The sequence below is a fragment of the Pogona vitticeps genome, chromosome 9 (genome assembly GCF_051106095.1).
Source record: "Pogona vitticeps strain Pit_001003342236 chromosome 9, PviZW2.1, whole genome shotgun sequence".
Classification (NCBI taxonomy): Eukaryota; Metazoa; Chordata; class Lepidosauria; order Squamata; family Agamidae; genus Pogona; species Pogona vitticeps.
This window is the reverse complement of record NC_135791.1, coordinates 8739773-8754421: the sequence shown is the minus strand read 5'-3', so window position 1 is coordinate 8754421 and position 14649 is coordinate 8739773. Positions and strand designations below refer to the sequence as shown.

Sequence of the window (14649 nt, the reverse complement as noted above, 5' to 3'; positions counted from 1 at the left end):
GCCACCAGAGGCCACACAGCCTGGCTCTTCTCTTGTGGGGCACAGTAAGGGATCAGACCCTTGACCCCTGGGAGGAATGCGCTTGCTAAGAATTTATTTGGTTTTTGCTACCTCCCCATGAATGAGTCTTGCATTTAGATCAGTGTTTCCTTTAGAGCAGCAGTCCCCAACCTTGGGTCCCCAGATGTTCAGCTACTCCCAGAAATCCTGGGCAGCACAACTAATGTTGAAGGTTTCTGGGAGTTGCAGTCCAAGAACATCTGGGGACCCAAGGGTGGAAGCCATTGCCTTACAGAGAAAATGTTGCTTCCTTGAGGTTGACGTGAGATCCTCCCCATATTGTTAAAATACAGCCCACGGGATTTGTTAGGCTTGCTATGGCTGATGGCATTTCTTGACTCCCGTTTATATCATCGCATGTTCCTCTTGGCTTGTGTTTGTGTAGGGAAATCATGTTGTGCCCTATGTTGTCCAGTGCTGGTAATATTGCATGAGGCTCTACAGCACAGATAAGAAACCTGATGCCTCTTTCATGTTTGAGGCTACAGTTAGGAGAGGCCTGAGGCAGTCTGGGGGACTATGGGAGTCTTCATGCAAACCTCTATAGAGTGCTGTGTTGGGAACTTGGCCAGCTGGAATTCTGGAAGCTTTAGTCAAAATATCTAAAAGGAGTTTAGTATATCTGCTCCTCAATAAGCTGACAAGGTCTGCAGCAAATAGACTTTAAGAGTTAGGTAATCCCCAGGATTTGAACATTTTAAGCTCCATCTGAACCTTTAAAGCAGGGGTGGGCAATTAATTTCTGTAGGGGGGGCACATGAAAAATCTGAACTGTGTTCAGGGGCCGAACCAACTTTACTTAAAAATAAAATGAAACAGTGATGTTGTGGTTTATTTTTATTTTAAACTTGTTAATCTTCACAAGTACTAAACAGTTTTTTTTGTGGTATGTTAAAGATAAGCAACTGATTAACTTTAGACAAAAAGCTATAAATGGTTTTGCTGTTCAAAACTGTCCACAGGCTGGACAGGAGCAGCTCACGGGCTGTATGTGGCCCTCGGGCCGCACTTTGCCCACGTCTGCTGTAAAGCGTCAGGAGATAAGTCGCTTGCCTAAGGTTAAACACCCTAACTCTTCCACAAGACATAGTAGGACTCCTGGCTCCTCAGGGAATTATTACCAATTTCTTTGTTGTGTGCTATTAAAGGGCTGTGTTCTCTATATAGAGAATTTGTAACTGAAAAATAATAGAAAAGAGTGATCTATTATGATACCTTTCCTGTTATCTTACTGTTTGGCAGTTGCCATGTGATTTTTTTATCTCCATTTTGAACATGAGACTAGATTTGTCGGGTTTCAGGGATCTCCTATCTGACAAGAACAATTCATTTATGTAGTACACTGTAGACTTGTGTTACTTTTAAGAAGTTTAATGAATGCTTTCCTGGCAACAAAATACATTAGTATACTTATGACCATGTTCAATAGGGGCCACTATTCTGAGAATTAGTTTAACTAGACAGGATCTTATGAAATCACAATTGGTATTTAGCATAGATCTATCCATACTTGAAGCTCTGCCTATGGCAGTGTTGGCTTTTTGGTGTCTATGCTGTATAGATCCCTTCCACACTGATTGGAGTGTGTGGGGTGAGCCTGCAAGATCATTACATTTTTTCGATTAGAACTGAACAGATAAGTTCATGCGGGGGGGGGGGGATGTTTGTGTTTTTTTTAACTGACTAATTTTTCTGAAAGATTTGTTCACATTCTTGGACCTTATCAGGATTATAATATGATAGTCTTCATTCTGTGAATAGTTGATTAATATTACAATGCCAGCTGTGTTCCTGCATTCCTAAAGTTTTGAAAGTGTCTGGTGCATGGTTGGATTAGTTGTTACTGACATGAGTGAAGAATACATTTAAAAGTTTAAAGTTTTTATTCTTCTACTATTACTTCTTCCTTTTCCTCCTTTTTTGCTTTATAGTGATGGCTGGTCAACATAAATTCACCCAATGGGGATACCTGGAGAGGTTGCACTCTCAGCTCTGTCCATGTGGCGTGTGGGAGTGTAGGCCTTTGTGCTCTGTGACATATAGTCCCCTTCCACACCGTTGGCGAGAAAGCCGGGCCCTGAGGTCTGCAGCCTGCATATTCCTAATTCTCCAAGTCCTTGGGCTGTGATGGAGCAGATAAACCATGCAGGAGACATTACTTCATTGAGAGTATTCTTTATTGTATTCATTACTGGTCAAACACTAAAAGGTTATGTGACTACAGTGTCTATCAAGCTTTTTATATATGGAGTTTCACATTTATCTTTTTGCATTATACTTCACTACTATAAAACAGAAAATGAAGGACTATATTAATAGTTGGCTGTAGACAAGTGTCTGTTTTATTTCTCATTGTTAATGTTAACACAGATTTATGTTTGTGTAGATACAGTGGAATCTCTACTTACGAACTTAATCCATCTGAGATGATGTTTGTTAGTTGAAACGTTCATAAGTAGAAGCTCCATTTCCCATAGGAATGCATTTAAAACCGATTAATTTGTTCTGGCCGAAGGGGGGAAAAAAAAATAAAAATAGCAAGTTCCACGCTGGGACTGCAAAACGCACGCACAGACCAACGCAACAAAACAACATAGAAACATAACCCCCCCCAGCCCAAACCTACCCACCAAGAACAACTTTTTTATAAAAGGAGCACCTTACTCGTCTGAAGCCTCCTGGGGGTCTCCCACCGCCGCGAACGCCGCCATCGGAGACCTCCCGGGGATCCCCCGCCACTGCGATTGCTGCCTTCGGAGGCCTTCCAGGGCTTCCCCAGCCCAACGCAGGCTTTCCTGGGGTAGACCTGGCCTGCCAGGGGAAGCCCAGGTGGACTGGGCTACCAGGGATAGCCTGCATCGGGTGCGGAAGCCCTGGGAGGCCTCCGAAGGCGGCAGGGGATCCCTGGGAGGCTGAGCCTCCCTTTTCCTAACCGTTGGGGCGAAAGCCTCTTCGCCACCAACGATTAGCAAATTTACATTTCCTACCCTTTTCCCCTGGCTTTTTTCGTTCGTGTCTTGAAGCTCCGTTCGGAAGTCGAAGCAAAATTTTGCGACCAGATCTATTCGTAAGTTGGATCGTTCGTAGGTAGGGATGTTTGTAAGTAGAGGTTCCACTGTACTTGGAAAGGATTTAAGCGTGACTTAAAGAAGGGAGATGATGAACATTCCTGAGTAACAATTATTTTATATTTCTGACTTGATTAAAGAAAAGCCTGTGAAGTGTTGGATTCATTGTGGAGCCCAGCCAAGAACACACTCACACCGTTTGCAAAGTGCTTCAGTAATTCAGTGTGTAATTCTGTTTTTGCTCTCTCTTTTTTTAGAGCCTTGAAAGCCAGAAACATTTGGTCAAAGTGACCATTTATTCCTGATACTCGGAAGAGCAACATTCTAAGAATAAAAGGTATTCACAAAAATAATTCCTTTTTCTTCTCTTGCTTGTATTGTCTGCAAATGCTGCAACCAGCAGTTGGAAGAATTTTATTTGCAGGGACATAAGAAGCTGCAGGACAGATATCGCAAGTGCATTGACTTCCTGGGGGCCTATGTAGAATAGTGTGGCAGTTACAGCTTCCTAGCTCACTTTTTTTCCCTGAGGAAAGGCTCAATACTTATCAGCACCCCCTCGTATTGTCTGCTCTTTTCATGTGTTGTTGGCCTTAAGAACTGCCCGTTGAGTGGGTTTATCTGTTGACCTTTAGAAGGAAATACATTAAAACTGTAAAATATACTGACAATATAGTTTTTCTGAAAGTGTGACAGCTGCCCAGTGTTGATTCACCCAATGGGGATACCTGGAGAGGTTGCGCTCTCTCAGCTCTGTCCATGTGGCATGTGGGAGTGTAGGCCTTTGCGCTCTGTGACATATAGTCCCCTTCCACACCATTGGAGAGAAAGCCGGGCCCTGAGGTCTGCAGCCTGCATATTCCTAATTCTTCTCCAAGTCCTTGGGCTATGATGGAGGAGATAAACCATGCAGGAGACATTACTTCATTGAGAGTATTCTTTATTGTGTGCATTGCTGGTCGTACACTAAAAGTTTATATATGACTCCACTGTTGATCAAGCATTTTATTTATAGAGTTTAGAATTTATCTTTTTGCATTCTTCCTCAGTACTATAAAACAAAATGAAGAAACAAATTTAGTTGGTTGTAAAGAAGTGTGTTTTATTTTGCTTAATGTTTACATGTGTGGGTGGGTATTTATAGATATTTGGAAAGGATTTAAGCATGACTTGAAGAGGGAAGATGATGAACATTCCTTTGTAACACAACAGTTTTATGTTCCTGGCCTTACGAAAGAAAAGCCTGGGTTCATTGTGTAGCCCAACCATGTGCATGTGAATGCATGCGTGCCCACACAGACCTCCCATTTGAAAAGTGCTTCAGTAATTCAGTTTGTAATTCTGTTTTTGCTTCTCTTTTTTGCATCTTCCAAATCCCAGAACATTTGGTTGAAGTGACCATTTATTCCTGACACGAGCAAGAGCAACATTCTGAGAATAAAAGGTATTCACAAAAATAATTCCTTTTTCTTTTCCTGCTTGCATTGTCTGCTCTTTTCATGTGTTGTTGGCCTTATGCATTGCCCGTTGAGTGGGTCTATCTGTTTACATTTAGAATGAACCACAGTAAAAGTGTTAAAAGTGTAAAAACTGACAATATAGTTTTTTGAAAGCATGACAGCTGCCCAGTGTAGATTCACCCAATGGGGATACCTGGAGAGGTTGCGCTCTCTCAGCTCTGTCCATGTGGCGTGTGGGAGTGTAGGCCTTTGCGCTCTGTGACATATAGACCCTTTCCACACCATTGGAGAGAAAGCCGGGCCCTGAGGTCTGCAGCCTGCATATTCCTAATTCTTCTCCAAGTCCTTGGGCTATGATGGAGGAGATAAACCATGCAGGAGACACTATTCAGCTAAGAGCTCTTTTACTGGCACGTTGTTGCGTACACTTTTCAAACTGATCTCAGTTGGTAGTTGTTGCTGTCATAGTATCCCATATAGACCACAGCTAAATTTTATGTAGTCCAGGAGTGGAGAGTCTCAGTTCTCAAGAGCAGAGGTCCCCAACCTTTTTTTTGATCCGTGGACTGACTGGAGAAGGTGGGGCACCCCCTGTTCTCTCTTACGATCACGGAAAGGCTCATGCGCAAACAGCGGCACAGCGCTTGTCTGGGTGCTCTTGCGCATGCACAAACAGCAGTGTGGCGCTTGCACAGGCACAAACGGGCTGTGCAGGGGTGAGTGTATTTGTCCTTGTTTCTGCGGGAAAACCACCACTGTCCATTCTAACGTCTCAAATGTGGTTTCTCCCTCTCTCTTCCACTCTGGGTCAGGTAGCAGTCCAGCAATCATTAGGTTGGGGAAATCTTTCAAAAGGCCACACGTTTTCTCATAGATTCTATTCCTCTCCCATTGTTTCTCTCTTCCTTCATTACCATACTCTCTCTCTCTATTCTCTACCAAATCTCTTTTCCCCTTGATCTTTTATCTCCTCTTCCCACACTGATACTTTTAGCACTTCCTCCTTTTCTCTTTCTTTTAGTAGACAAAATTCTACTTTCCCCTTTTCTTTTTCTGTCCCTTTCTTTTCCTCCACCAGTATATCTTTTTGCTCAGTTATCTCTCCCTGTTTTATTCCCTTCTCATTTTCAAATGTCTATCTGTGGGGACGGCTCACTATGTCCCTTCTCTCCTTCACACATTTGAATATGATACAGAGAAACATAACTATTAGGTGAAAAATATTAAATATTTCCATGATATAAAATAGTGTTTTCTAAGTTAGAAAAATATCTAGGTTATAAACTCAATAAGTGACATCTATAAAACACCTTAATAAAATCTACTTTAACAAAAAGTATTAACTTTAACCTGAAGCATAAGCAAGTTAAAAAAAATCACATCATTAAAATTGTTGCCCAACCCAGCAGGCTTATCTCCCCTCTAATGATGCTTGCCAAATATCATATTTGCTGCTTAAACCTAAGCTGTTTCAGATGTATTTATCCTTCATTAATTGCTTCCAGTTCTTCTTTATCATAAACAAAGCTCACCACCTGACTCAATCCTTTATTACAGAGAAATTTCTGGACATGCAGCACCAGTGAAATTCTAATTAATTGTCTCATTGTCTTGGATTTGAAACTGAATTCTTATCACATATTTATATTTGACTGTCCTTAGATGCAAGAATACTCCATTCACAGAAACAAAAGGATAAAATATATGATTCCGGAAGATGAACCCCTCAGGTTGGAAGGCTTCCAACATTCTGCTGAGCAAGAGTGGAGGGCAAGGCCAAGTAGCTCCAGAGTTAATGATGTGGTTGGACCAAAGCCGAAAGGACACTCAGCTGTGAACGTGCCTGGAAGTGAAACAGAAATCCGATGCTGCAAAGAAATATACTGCATAGGAACCTGGAATGTAAGATCTATGAACCCTGTTAAGCTGAATGTGGTCAAAGAGGAGATGGCAAAAATAAACATTGACATCCTGGGCATCAGTGAACTAAACTGGAGGGGAAAGGACGAATTCAGTTCAGATGATTATCATATCTACTATTGTGGGCAAGAATCCCATAGAAGAAATGGAGTAGCCGTCATAGTCAACGAAAGAGTGGGAAAAGCTGTAGTTGGATACAATCTTAAAAATGATAGAATGATTTCAATACGAATCCAAGGCAGACCTTTTAACGTCACAGTAATCCAGGTTTATGCACCAGCCATGGATGCCGAGGAGACTGAAATTGATCAATTCTATGAAGACTTACAACACCTTCTAGAATTGACACCAAAGAAAGACGTTCCGCTCATTATAGGGGATTGGAATGCTATAGTCGGAAGTCAAGAGATAAAAGGAACAACAGGCAAGTTTGGCCTTGGAGTTCAAAACGAAGCAGGGCAAAGGCTAATACGGTTTTGTCAAGCGAACAAGCTGGTTATTGCAAACACTCTTTTCGAACAACACAAGAGGCGACTCTCCACATGGAAGTCACCAGATGGGCAACACCATCAGATTGATTATGTCCTCTGTAGCCAAAGATGGAGAAGTTCTATACAGTCAGCAAAAACAAGACCTGGAGCTGACTGTGGCTCTGATCATAAGCTTCTTATAGCAAAATTCAAGCTCAAACTGAAGAAAATGGGGAAAGCCACTGGGCCAGTCAGGAACAATCTAAACCCTTATGAATATACAATGGAAGTGAACAGATCTAAGGAACTCAGTTTAGTGCACAGAGTGCCTCAAGATGTATGGATGGAGCCTAACTACAGGAGGCAGCAACAAAAACCATCCCAAAGAAAAGGAAATGCAAGGAAGCAAAGTGGCTATCCAATGAGGCCTTACAAATACAGTGGTACCTCAACTTACGAACGTAATCCGTATTGGAATTAAGTTCGCACGTTGAAAAGTTTGTAAATCGAGTCAAACTTTTCCATTGGAATACATTGAAAACCTTTTAATCCGTATCTGCTGTTTTCTGTTCCTATGTCGAGGCGCCGTTCGTAGATAGAGGCATTAGTTCCCATAGGAACTAATGCAAAGCTGGTTAATCCGTACTCTACCACTAAGGGGTAAATTTTTTTAAAGTTTTTTTTCTTTTGGCCTAAGGTGAACTTAAGTTAAAAAAGAGCAGGAAATGTTTTTTTCTCTTTTTTGGTTCTTAAGTTGAGGCTCCGTTTGCAGGTCGAAGCAACTTTTTGCAAACGGAGCCGTTTGTAACTTGAATTGTTCGTAGGGACGTTCGCAAGTCGAGGTACCACTGGAGAGAGAAGGGAAACAAAATGCAAGGGAGATAGGGAAAGATACAGAAAACTGAATGCAAACTTCCGAAGAATAGCAAGGAGAGAGATTATTATTTATAATAATATACTGTATTTCAATTATACTGTATTTCAACTTAAATGATAATAATATCTAATTACAATGATAGTTGCATGCATTAATTTAAATTAGTATATGCAAACTTAATGCAGACTTTTTTGTGTAAATAATTTCTTTGGTAACCGAGCAGTGGCCAGTCTAGGAGTTGATCAGTAAATTGTTTGCAAAGATCTAGTGCAATTAGTCTGTTCCATTGTGTTGAACAAATTTAATATTGTGGGGGAGAAATAAACAGCAAAATGTTGTGATACCCTAAAAAAGCAGCAGATATCTTTGTGAGTTGTAGTGGATCAAAACAAATCACATCCTTAGATACATGGAATATTGGGGAACATCAGTCTGGGAATTAGAGGAGCTTCTGATTTGGGTTTTACCTGCGTTATTTGACATTCTCTACACGTTCCACATCCCTGGAAAAGACCCTGGTGTTAGGAAAGTGTGAAGGCAAGAGGAGAAGTGGACGACAGAGGACGAGATGGTTGGACAGTGTCATCAAAGCAACCAACTTGAATTCGACTCGGCTCCGGGAGGCAGTGGAAGACAGGAGGGCCTGTTGTGCGCTGGTCAATGGCGTCATGAAGAGTCTGTCATGACTAAACAACAACACTTTTGACTATATTCCTCTATCTCATACTTATTCATACTTGACCATCAAAATCTTGTTTTATTCTAGGTATCATTTTCTGTGTTGCAAGCTGGCCTGCTATGGGTATGTCTTGTGCCAGTTGTAATATTGTTTTCCTCCATTTTTGAGGAATCACTAATTGTCTGTTGCCTTCTTTGTCTATATGGTATAACAAGCCTCCCTGCATTTCAAACCCTGTGTCACCCAATCTAATAGTCTCCTTCTTTTGAGCTTCTTTCAGTAGTTCTTGCAATGTGGGATCGTCTTGCTGCCATAAATAGGTTTGCTCTCTTGAGGTAGCATTAAAGAGGTTGTCTGTATCTTCTTCTCTACATTCCCCTTGTAAACCTCCTTTTAAACGCAATAATTCGTGGGCTCCTACCCAATCTCTGCCCAGTAACATATCTCTAGTTAGCCCAGGTACTACTCCCACTTTTAAACTCCTGTGTTCCCCTTCAATTTCTGTATCTGCCCATGCCATTCCATACAACTTCAAATCCCCGTGAATGCACTTTACTTGCAGTTTCTCTTCCAGCACCACCCCTTATATTTTTCACCAGGGTTTTCCCACATCCCGTGTCAACCAAAGCCTTTTATCTATCTCCTTTTACCCACGCCATAACCTCCCATCCGTTTCTTTCGGAGCCTTGAACCTGTAATGTAGTTTGATTTGGTCCTACCCAGGAACAATCCGTCCCTGGGCATTCTTGGAAGTTATTCATATACTCAATTTCCACCGCTCCTCTCTATGGTCTGTTATTTGTAGCCTCACTACCATGGGGATGTGCATAAATGTAAAGGGCATGTATTCTCCAAGAATGGGGAAAAACAGCTCCAGATTAGGACAGAACATTAACGTCAGCTAAATGCACTGTACACAACGTCTGCCAAACTTCCCTCCTGCGCATGCGCCAACGGCATTCCAAGACCCCGCCCGATTCTTCAAATCTCGAGACCTGGGGGGGGGGCGCCTCTGTCTCTTTACGCATGCGCACCAGTCTCCCTTTCCTTCAGCGAGGGTGTATTCTCTAATGGTATCTTCCCTGTCAGCGGAAAAGCGCATAACACGTTTTAAACAGCGGTGAACTCTTTGTTTTAAACGGCCATGACGGACTCAGAGCAAGTCAAAAAGATGCTAGGCTAGTCTCCTTCCTCTGGATATTCATTAGTTCTCATGTCAGTCTAAAACCGCCACCCCTGCCCGAAGGAAAAGCTTAATGGCAATAGTTTGAATACGGATAGGGGGCGGGGCGTTTTGGCGCATGCGCCTTCCCTCAAAACGAGTTTTTTCCCGTCGTCCTCTGCGTGCTATAAATTTTCGCGCGACGGCGGGTGTTTTCTTTTCGCGGCGTGGGACGTCGGTTGGCGAGCTTGCGTTCCTGGCGTTTGCAAACGGTGTCGTCGTCCAGCCGTCCTTTTTAAAGCTGTGCGAAGAATAGGGTGAGAGCTTCACGTTACCCATAAAAGTTGGAATTTAGTTATTGTTGCTAAACTTTATTTTACTTGTAATTTTATAATTTGTTTTATAAAAAAAGCTGGGCCGACCATGGCCGGGGTAGGAATTCCATTTCTTCATGGCAGCTTTAAAGCATCGTCTGTTCCCTCTTTTCCATCTCTAAAACCATAAAGAAATCAAATGATGGCCTTTTTCTCTTCGCGGGCTTTTTTCTCTTAAATATAGTCGTGAGAAATTAAAAGAGGCACGTAAGTGATGTTCGATTTTGCGCGTTGAGTGTTTTATGTTAAATAGCTAGAGTTTTTTTTTTCCTAAAAAAGAGTCGCAAAGGAAGAGATCGAGAGTCCCCACCCCACCCCCGGGCCAGGCAACCCGTCTGCGCTTGCATCGCCGGCAGGCGCCAGGCCGAGAGGAGCAGGGCTCCCCCTCCCGCTACCGCGGCGCTCGGGGATGACGCCATCATTGGGAGCCGGAGCGTTCCCTCCCCGCGTCCCGCCGGCAAGGCCGTCGGGGGAAATGGGCTTGGCAGCGCCACCTTCGGGACGTCGGATCTATAATGCGTAGAACAAGGGGCGCCCCGGCGTGTCCGGCCCACTTTCCGAGGGCTGGAAGTGGCGGGAGAGCCTGGCTGGGGCCCCACGAGGGGGCGGGGGGGCCGTCCGCTTTTCTCCTCGGAGAAGCCGCAGGCGTGAGTCGAGGGAGATTTCTTCCGAGAAGGGAAGGGGGGGGCAGGCAAAGCAAGGCGGCGAGGGAAATTCAAACTCGGCCTCCCTTCCTGCCCAGCCGGGAAGCCAGGAGCAAACTGGGCGGGTGGGAAAAGGGGGGGTTCATTGTCGGGACAGGAAGATGCCCTGTTTGGAAGCGGGATCTTATGGAGCGAGAGCTGGTGGGCTTGGGTTTGTATTGTTTCTGTTTTAAAATACTGCCTCAGTTTGGCCCTGCTTTGCTGACAGAGGGTGGGAGCTCTGGGGGGGTGTCTTGGCATGTTTGAAGGGCAGCCGGTGGGAGGCTCCGGTTTTAAGGTAAGTCACTACAGCCCCGAATCTCGAAGGCTTGGATCTGATTCAGTGTAGAACTGAAGCTGGTTGGTTTCTCAAGTAGCGAGGTTTTTTTCTCCTAAGAAATGCTTTGAAAAGTAAAGCGGAGGAAAGTTTAAAAAGAGCTATCAGCAGGCTTGGCAAAGGCATGTTGAATTTCTTACATTAAAAGCTAGTGTTTTCTTAAAGAAGAATTGCAAATGTCTTTCTTTTCTTTCTTTTTTAAATCTGTTGTGATTGGTAGAAATTCGATAGAAAGCAGATCCTTGGAATAGTTTTAAATCTGTATAATGATAATGGTGATGAGCAGTTGGGTGGATTCTGATGTATGCCAAGCTTTTTTTAGGTGTATAGTACTGAATTGTTTTTTTACAATTCTTTTGGTGCCCCTCTGGGACCACGTGGCTTGGTCCCCAGAGGCCACACTGCCTGGCTCTTCTCCTGTGGGGCAAAGTAGGGGATCAAACTCTTGATCCCTGGGAGGAATGCGCTTGCTAAGAATTTATTTGGATTTTGGTACCTGCCCATGAATGGGTCTTGCATCTAGGGCAGTGTTTCCTTTATAAGCATTTATAGCAGCAGTCCCCAACCTTGGGTCCCCAGATGTTCAGCTACTCCCAGAAATCCTGGGCAGCAATAGACATTAAGAGTTAGGTAACCCCCAGGATTGGAACTTTTTAAGCTGAACCTGTAAAGCATCAAGAGGTAGTTGCTTGCCTAAGGCTAAACAGCCTAACTCTTCCACAAGGCATAGTACGGGATCAAACTCCTGGCTCCTCAGGGAATTGTCATTAATTTCTTTGGTTCATGCTATTAAAGGGCAGTGTTCTCTTTATGGAGAATTTGGAGCTAATTACAGTGGTGCCCCGCATAGCGACGTTAATCCGTTCCAGAAAAATAGTTTCTATGCGGATTTGTCGTTATGCGAAAAGAAAAAGCCCATAGGAATGCATTAAAACCCGTTTAATGCGTTCCTGTGGACAAAAAACTCACCTTTAAGCAGAAATCCTCCATGCGGCCGCCATTTTCGCTGCCCTGTAAGTGAGGAAAGGGTGCGAAAACACAGCGGGCAGCCATTTTTTACCCGGCAGCCATTTTGGGACCGCCGATCAGCTGTTGGGAAAACATGCGAAAATTGGTAAGCGACCAATCATCGCAAAGCGATATTCGCTTTTGCGATCGCAAAAACTTAATCGCTATGCGGATTCGCCATTAAACGGGGCGCCCGTTAAGTGAGGCACCACTGTAATAATAGAAAGGAGTGATCTGTTCTGATACCTTCCCTGTTATCTTACTGGTTGGCAGTTGCCATGTGCTTTTTACCTCCATTTCGAACATGAGTCTAGTATTTGTCAGGTTTCAGGAATCTACTACTGTATCTGCCGAGAACAATACATTAATGTACATTGTGGACTTCGGTTACCTTTAGTTTTATATGCAGACATTTAGTGAATGCTTTCCTGGCAACAAAATACATTAGTACTCTTATGACCACAGTCAATAGGGGCCACTATTCTCAATTCCTCTGTGGCTGGAAAGGTTCTTGAAATGTTGTGCATTAATGCGGATTTAATTGTAGTCTAAAATATTCAAAGGGCATCAGGAGTAGGAAGAATTAGTTTAACTAGACAGGATATTATAGAATCAGTATTGTTATTTAGCATAGATCTAAATTTCGTTGTATGTGTATATACTTACAATGACAATAAATTATTATTATTATTATTATTATTATTATCTATCCATGAGTTCGACACGACTTAACAACAAAAATAGATCTATCCATTATTGAAGCTCTGCTTATGGCAGTGTTGGCTTTTTGGGGGTCTATGCTGTATAGATCCCTTCCACACTGATCCCTTCCAAAGATCTTTAGAACTTTGGATTGCAGCTGAACAGATAAGCCATGGGAGTGTGTGTGTTTTTTTAACTAATTAATCTTCATTCTGTGAATAGTTGATGAATGTCACAATGCCAGCTGGGTTCCTGCATTCCTAAAGTTTTGAAAGTGTCTGATGCATGGTTGGATTGATTGTTATTGACACGAGTGAATAAAACATTTAAAAGTTTAAAGTTTTTATTCTTCTACTATTACTTCTTCCTTTTCCTCTTTTTTTGCTTTACATATAGTGATGGCTGATCAACATAAATTCACCCAATGGGGATACCTGGAGAGGTTGCGCTCTCTCAGCTCTGTCCATGTGGCATGTGGGAGTGTAGGCCTTTGCGCTCTGTGACATATAGTCCCCTTCCACACCATTGGAGAGAAAGCCGGGCCCTGAGGTCTGCAGCCTGCATATTCCTAATTCTTCTCCAAGTCTTTGGGCTGTGATGGAGGAGATAAACCATGCAGGAGACATTACTTCATTGAGAGTATTCTTTATTGTATGCATTGCTGGTCGTACACTAAAAGGTTATATATGACTCCACTGTTGATCAAGCATTTTATTTATGGAGTTTTGAATTAACTTTTTGAATTCTTCCTCACTACTATAAAACAAAATGAAGAAATAAATTTAGTTGGTTGTGAAGAAGTGTGTTTTATTTTGCTTAATGTTTACAGGTGTGGGTGGGTGTTTATAGATATTTGGAAAGGATTTAAGCATGACTTAAAGAAGGAAGATGATGAACATTCCTTTGTAACACAACAGTTTTATGTTCCTGGCCTTATGAAAGAAAAGCCTGGGTTCATTGTGTATCCCAACCATGTGCATGTGAATGCACACGTGCCCACACAGACCTCCCATTTGAGAAGTGCTTCAGTAATTCAGTTTGTAATTCTGTTTTTGCTCTCTTTCTTTTTGCATCTTCCAAATCCCAGAACATTTGGTTGAAGTGACCATTTATTCCTGACACGAGCAAGAGCAACATTCTGAGAATAAAAGGTATTCACAAAAATAATTCCTTTTTCTTTTCCTGCTTGCATTGTCTGCTCTTTTCATGTGTTGTTGGCCTTATGCATTGCCCGTTGAGTGGGTCTATCTGTTTACATTTAGAATGAACCACAGTAAAAGTGTTAAAAGTGTAAAAACTGACAATATAGTTTTTTGAAAGCATGACAGCTGCCCAGTGTAGATTCACCCAATGGGGATACCTGGAGAGGTTGCGCTCTCTCAGCTCTGTCCATGTGGCATGTGGGAGTGTAGGCCTTTGCGCTCTGTGACATATAGTCCCCTTCCACACCATTGGAGAGAAAGCCGGGCCCTGAGGTCTGCAGCCTGCATATTCCTAATTCTTCTCCAAGTCTTTGGGCTGTGATGGAGGAGATAAACCATGCAGGAGACATTACTTCATTGAGAGTATTCTTTATTGTGTGCATTACTGGTCGTACACTAAAAGGTTATGTGACTACAATGTCTATCAAGCCTTTTTAAGGAGTTTCAGATTTTATCTTCTTGCATTATACTTCACTACTATAAAACAGAAAATCAAGGAATATACTAATACAGTAGTTGGCTCTAGACAAGTGTCTGTTTTATTTCTCATTGTTAATGTTAACACAGGTTTATGTGTGCGTAGATACTTGGAAAGGATTTAAGCATTACTTACAGAAGGGAGATGATGAACATTCCTGTGTAACAAT

The 14649-nt window shown here is 42.6% G+C and overlaps 1 protein-coding gene and 5 non-coding genes across 13 annotated transcripts in view; all 6 read left to right on the top strand.

Moving 5' to 3' along the window:
* PHACTR4 (phosphatase and actin regulator 4) overlaps positions 1–14649 on the top strand; it is a 131197-nt gene that overhangs the window by 110313 nt on the left and 6235 nt on the right. For 4 of the 8 annotated variants that reach the window (XM_078380054.1, XM_072979796.2, XM_078380051.1 and 1 more), the window contains 3 exons: positions 3386–3465; positions 4509–4572; positions 6251–8208. The exons of 1 other annotated variant lie outside the window; for it this stretch is intronic. The gene's annotated coding sequence lies outside the window, so the exon portion shown is untranslated. Of the gene's footprint in view, positions 1–3385; positions 3466–4508; positions 4573–6250; positions 8209–14649 lie in introns of those variants that run through there. 3 more of the 8 variants (XM_078380052.1, XM_078380050.1, XM_078380048.1) reach the window with 2 other exon arrangements.
* LOC140702123 (small nucleolar RNA SNORA73 family) lies at positions 2017–2218 on the top strand. The gene has a single exon (XR_012081175.1). It is a non-coding gene; the product is annotated as a small nucleolar RNA SNORA73 family (small nucleolar RNA).
* LOC140702120 (small nucleolar RNA SNORA73 family) lies at positions 3844–4050 on the top strand. The gene has a single exon (XR_012081172.2). It is a non-coding gene; the product is annotated as a small nucleolar RNA SNORA73 family (small nucleolar RNA).
* Positions 4769–4975, top strand: LOC140702122 (small nucleolar RNA SNORA73 family). The gene has a single exon (XR_012081174.2). It is a non-coding gene; the product is annotated as a small nucleolar RNA SNORA73 family (small nucleolar RNA).
* LOC144584343 (small nucleolar RNA SNORA73 family) lies at positions 13222–13428 on the top strand. Its single transcript, XR_013538535.1, has one exon. It is a non-coding gene; the product is annotated as a small nucleolar RNA SNORA73 family (small nucleolar RNA).
* LOC140702119 (small nucleolar RNA SNORA73 family) lies at positions 14148–14354 on the top strand. The gene has a single exon (XR_012081171.2). It is a non-coding gene; the product is annotated as a small nucleolar RNA SNORA73 family (small nucleolar RNA).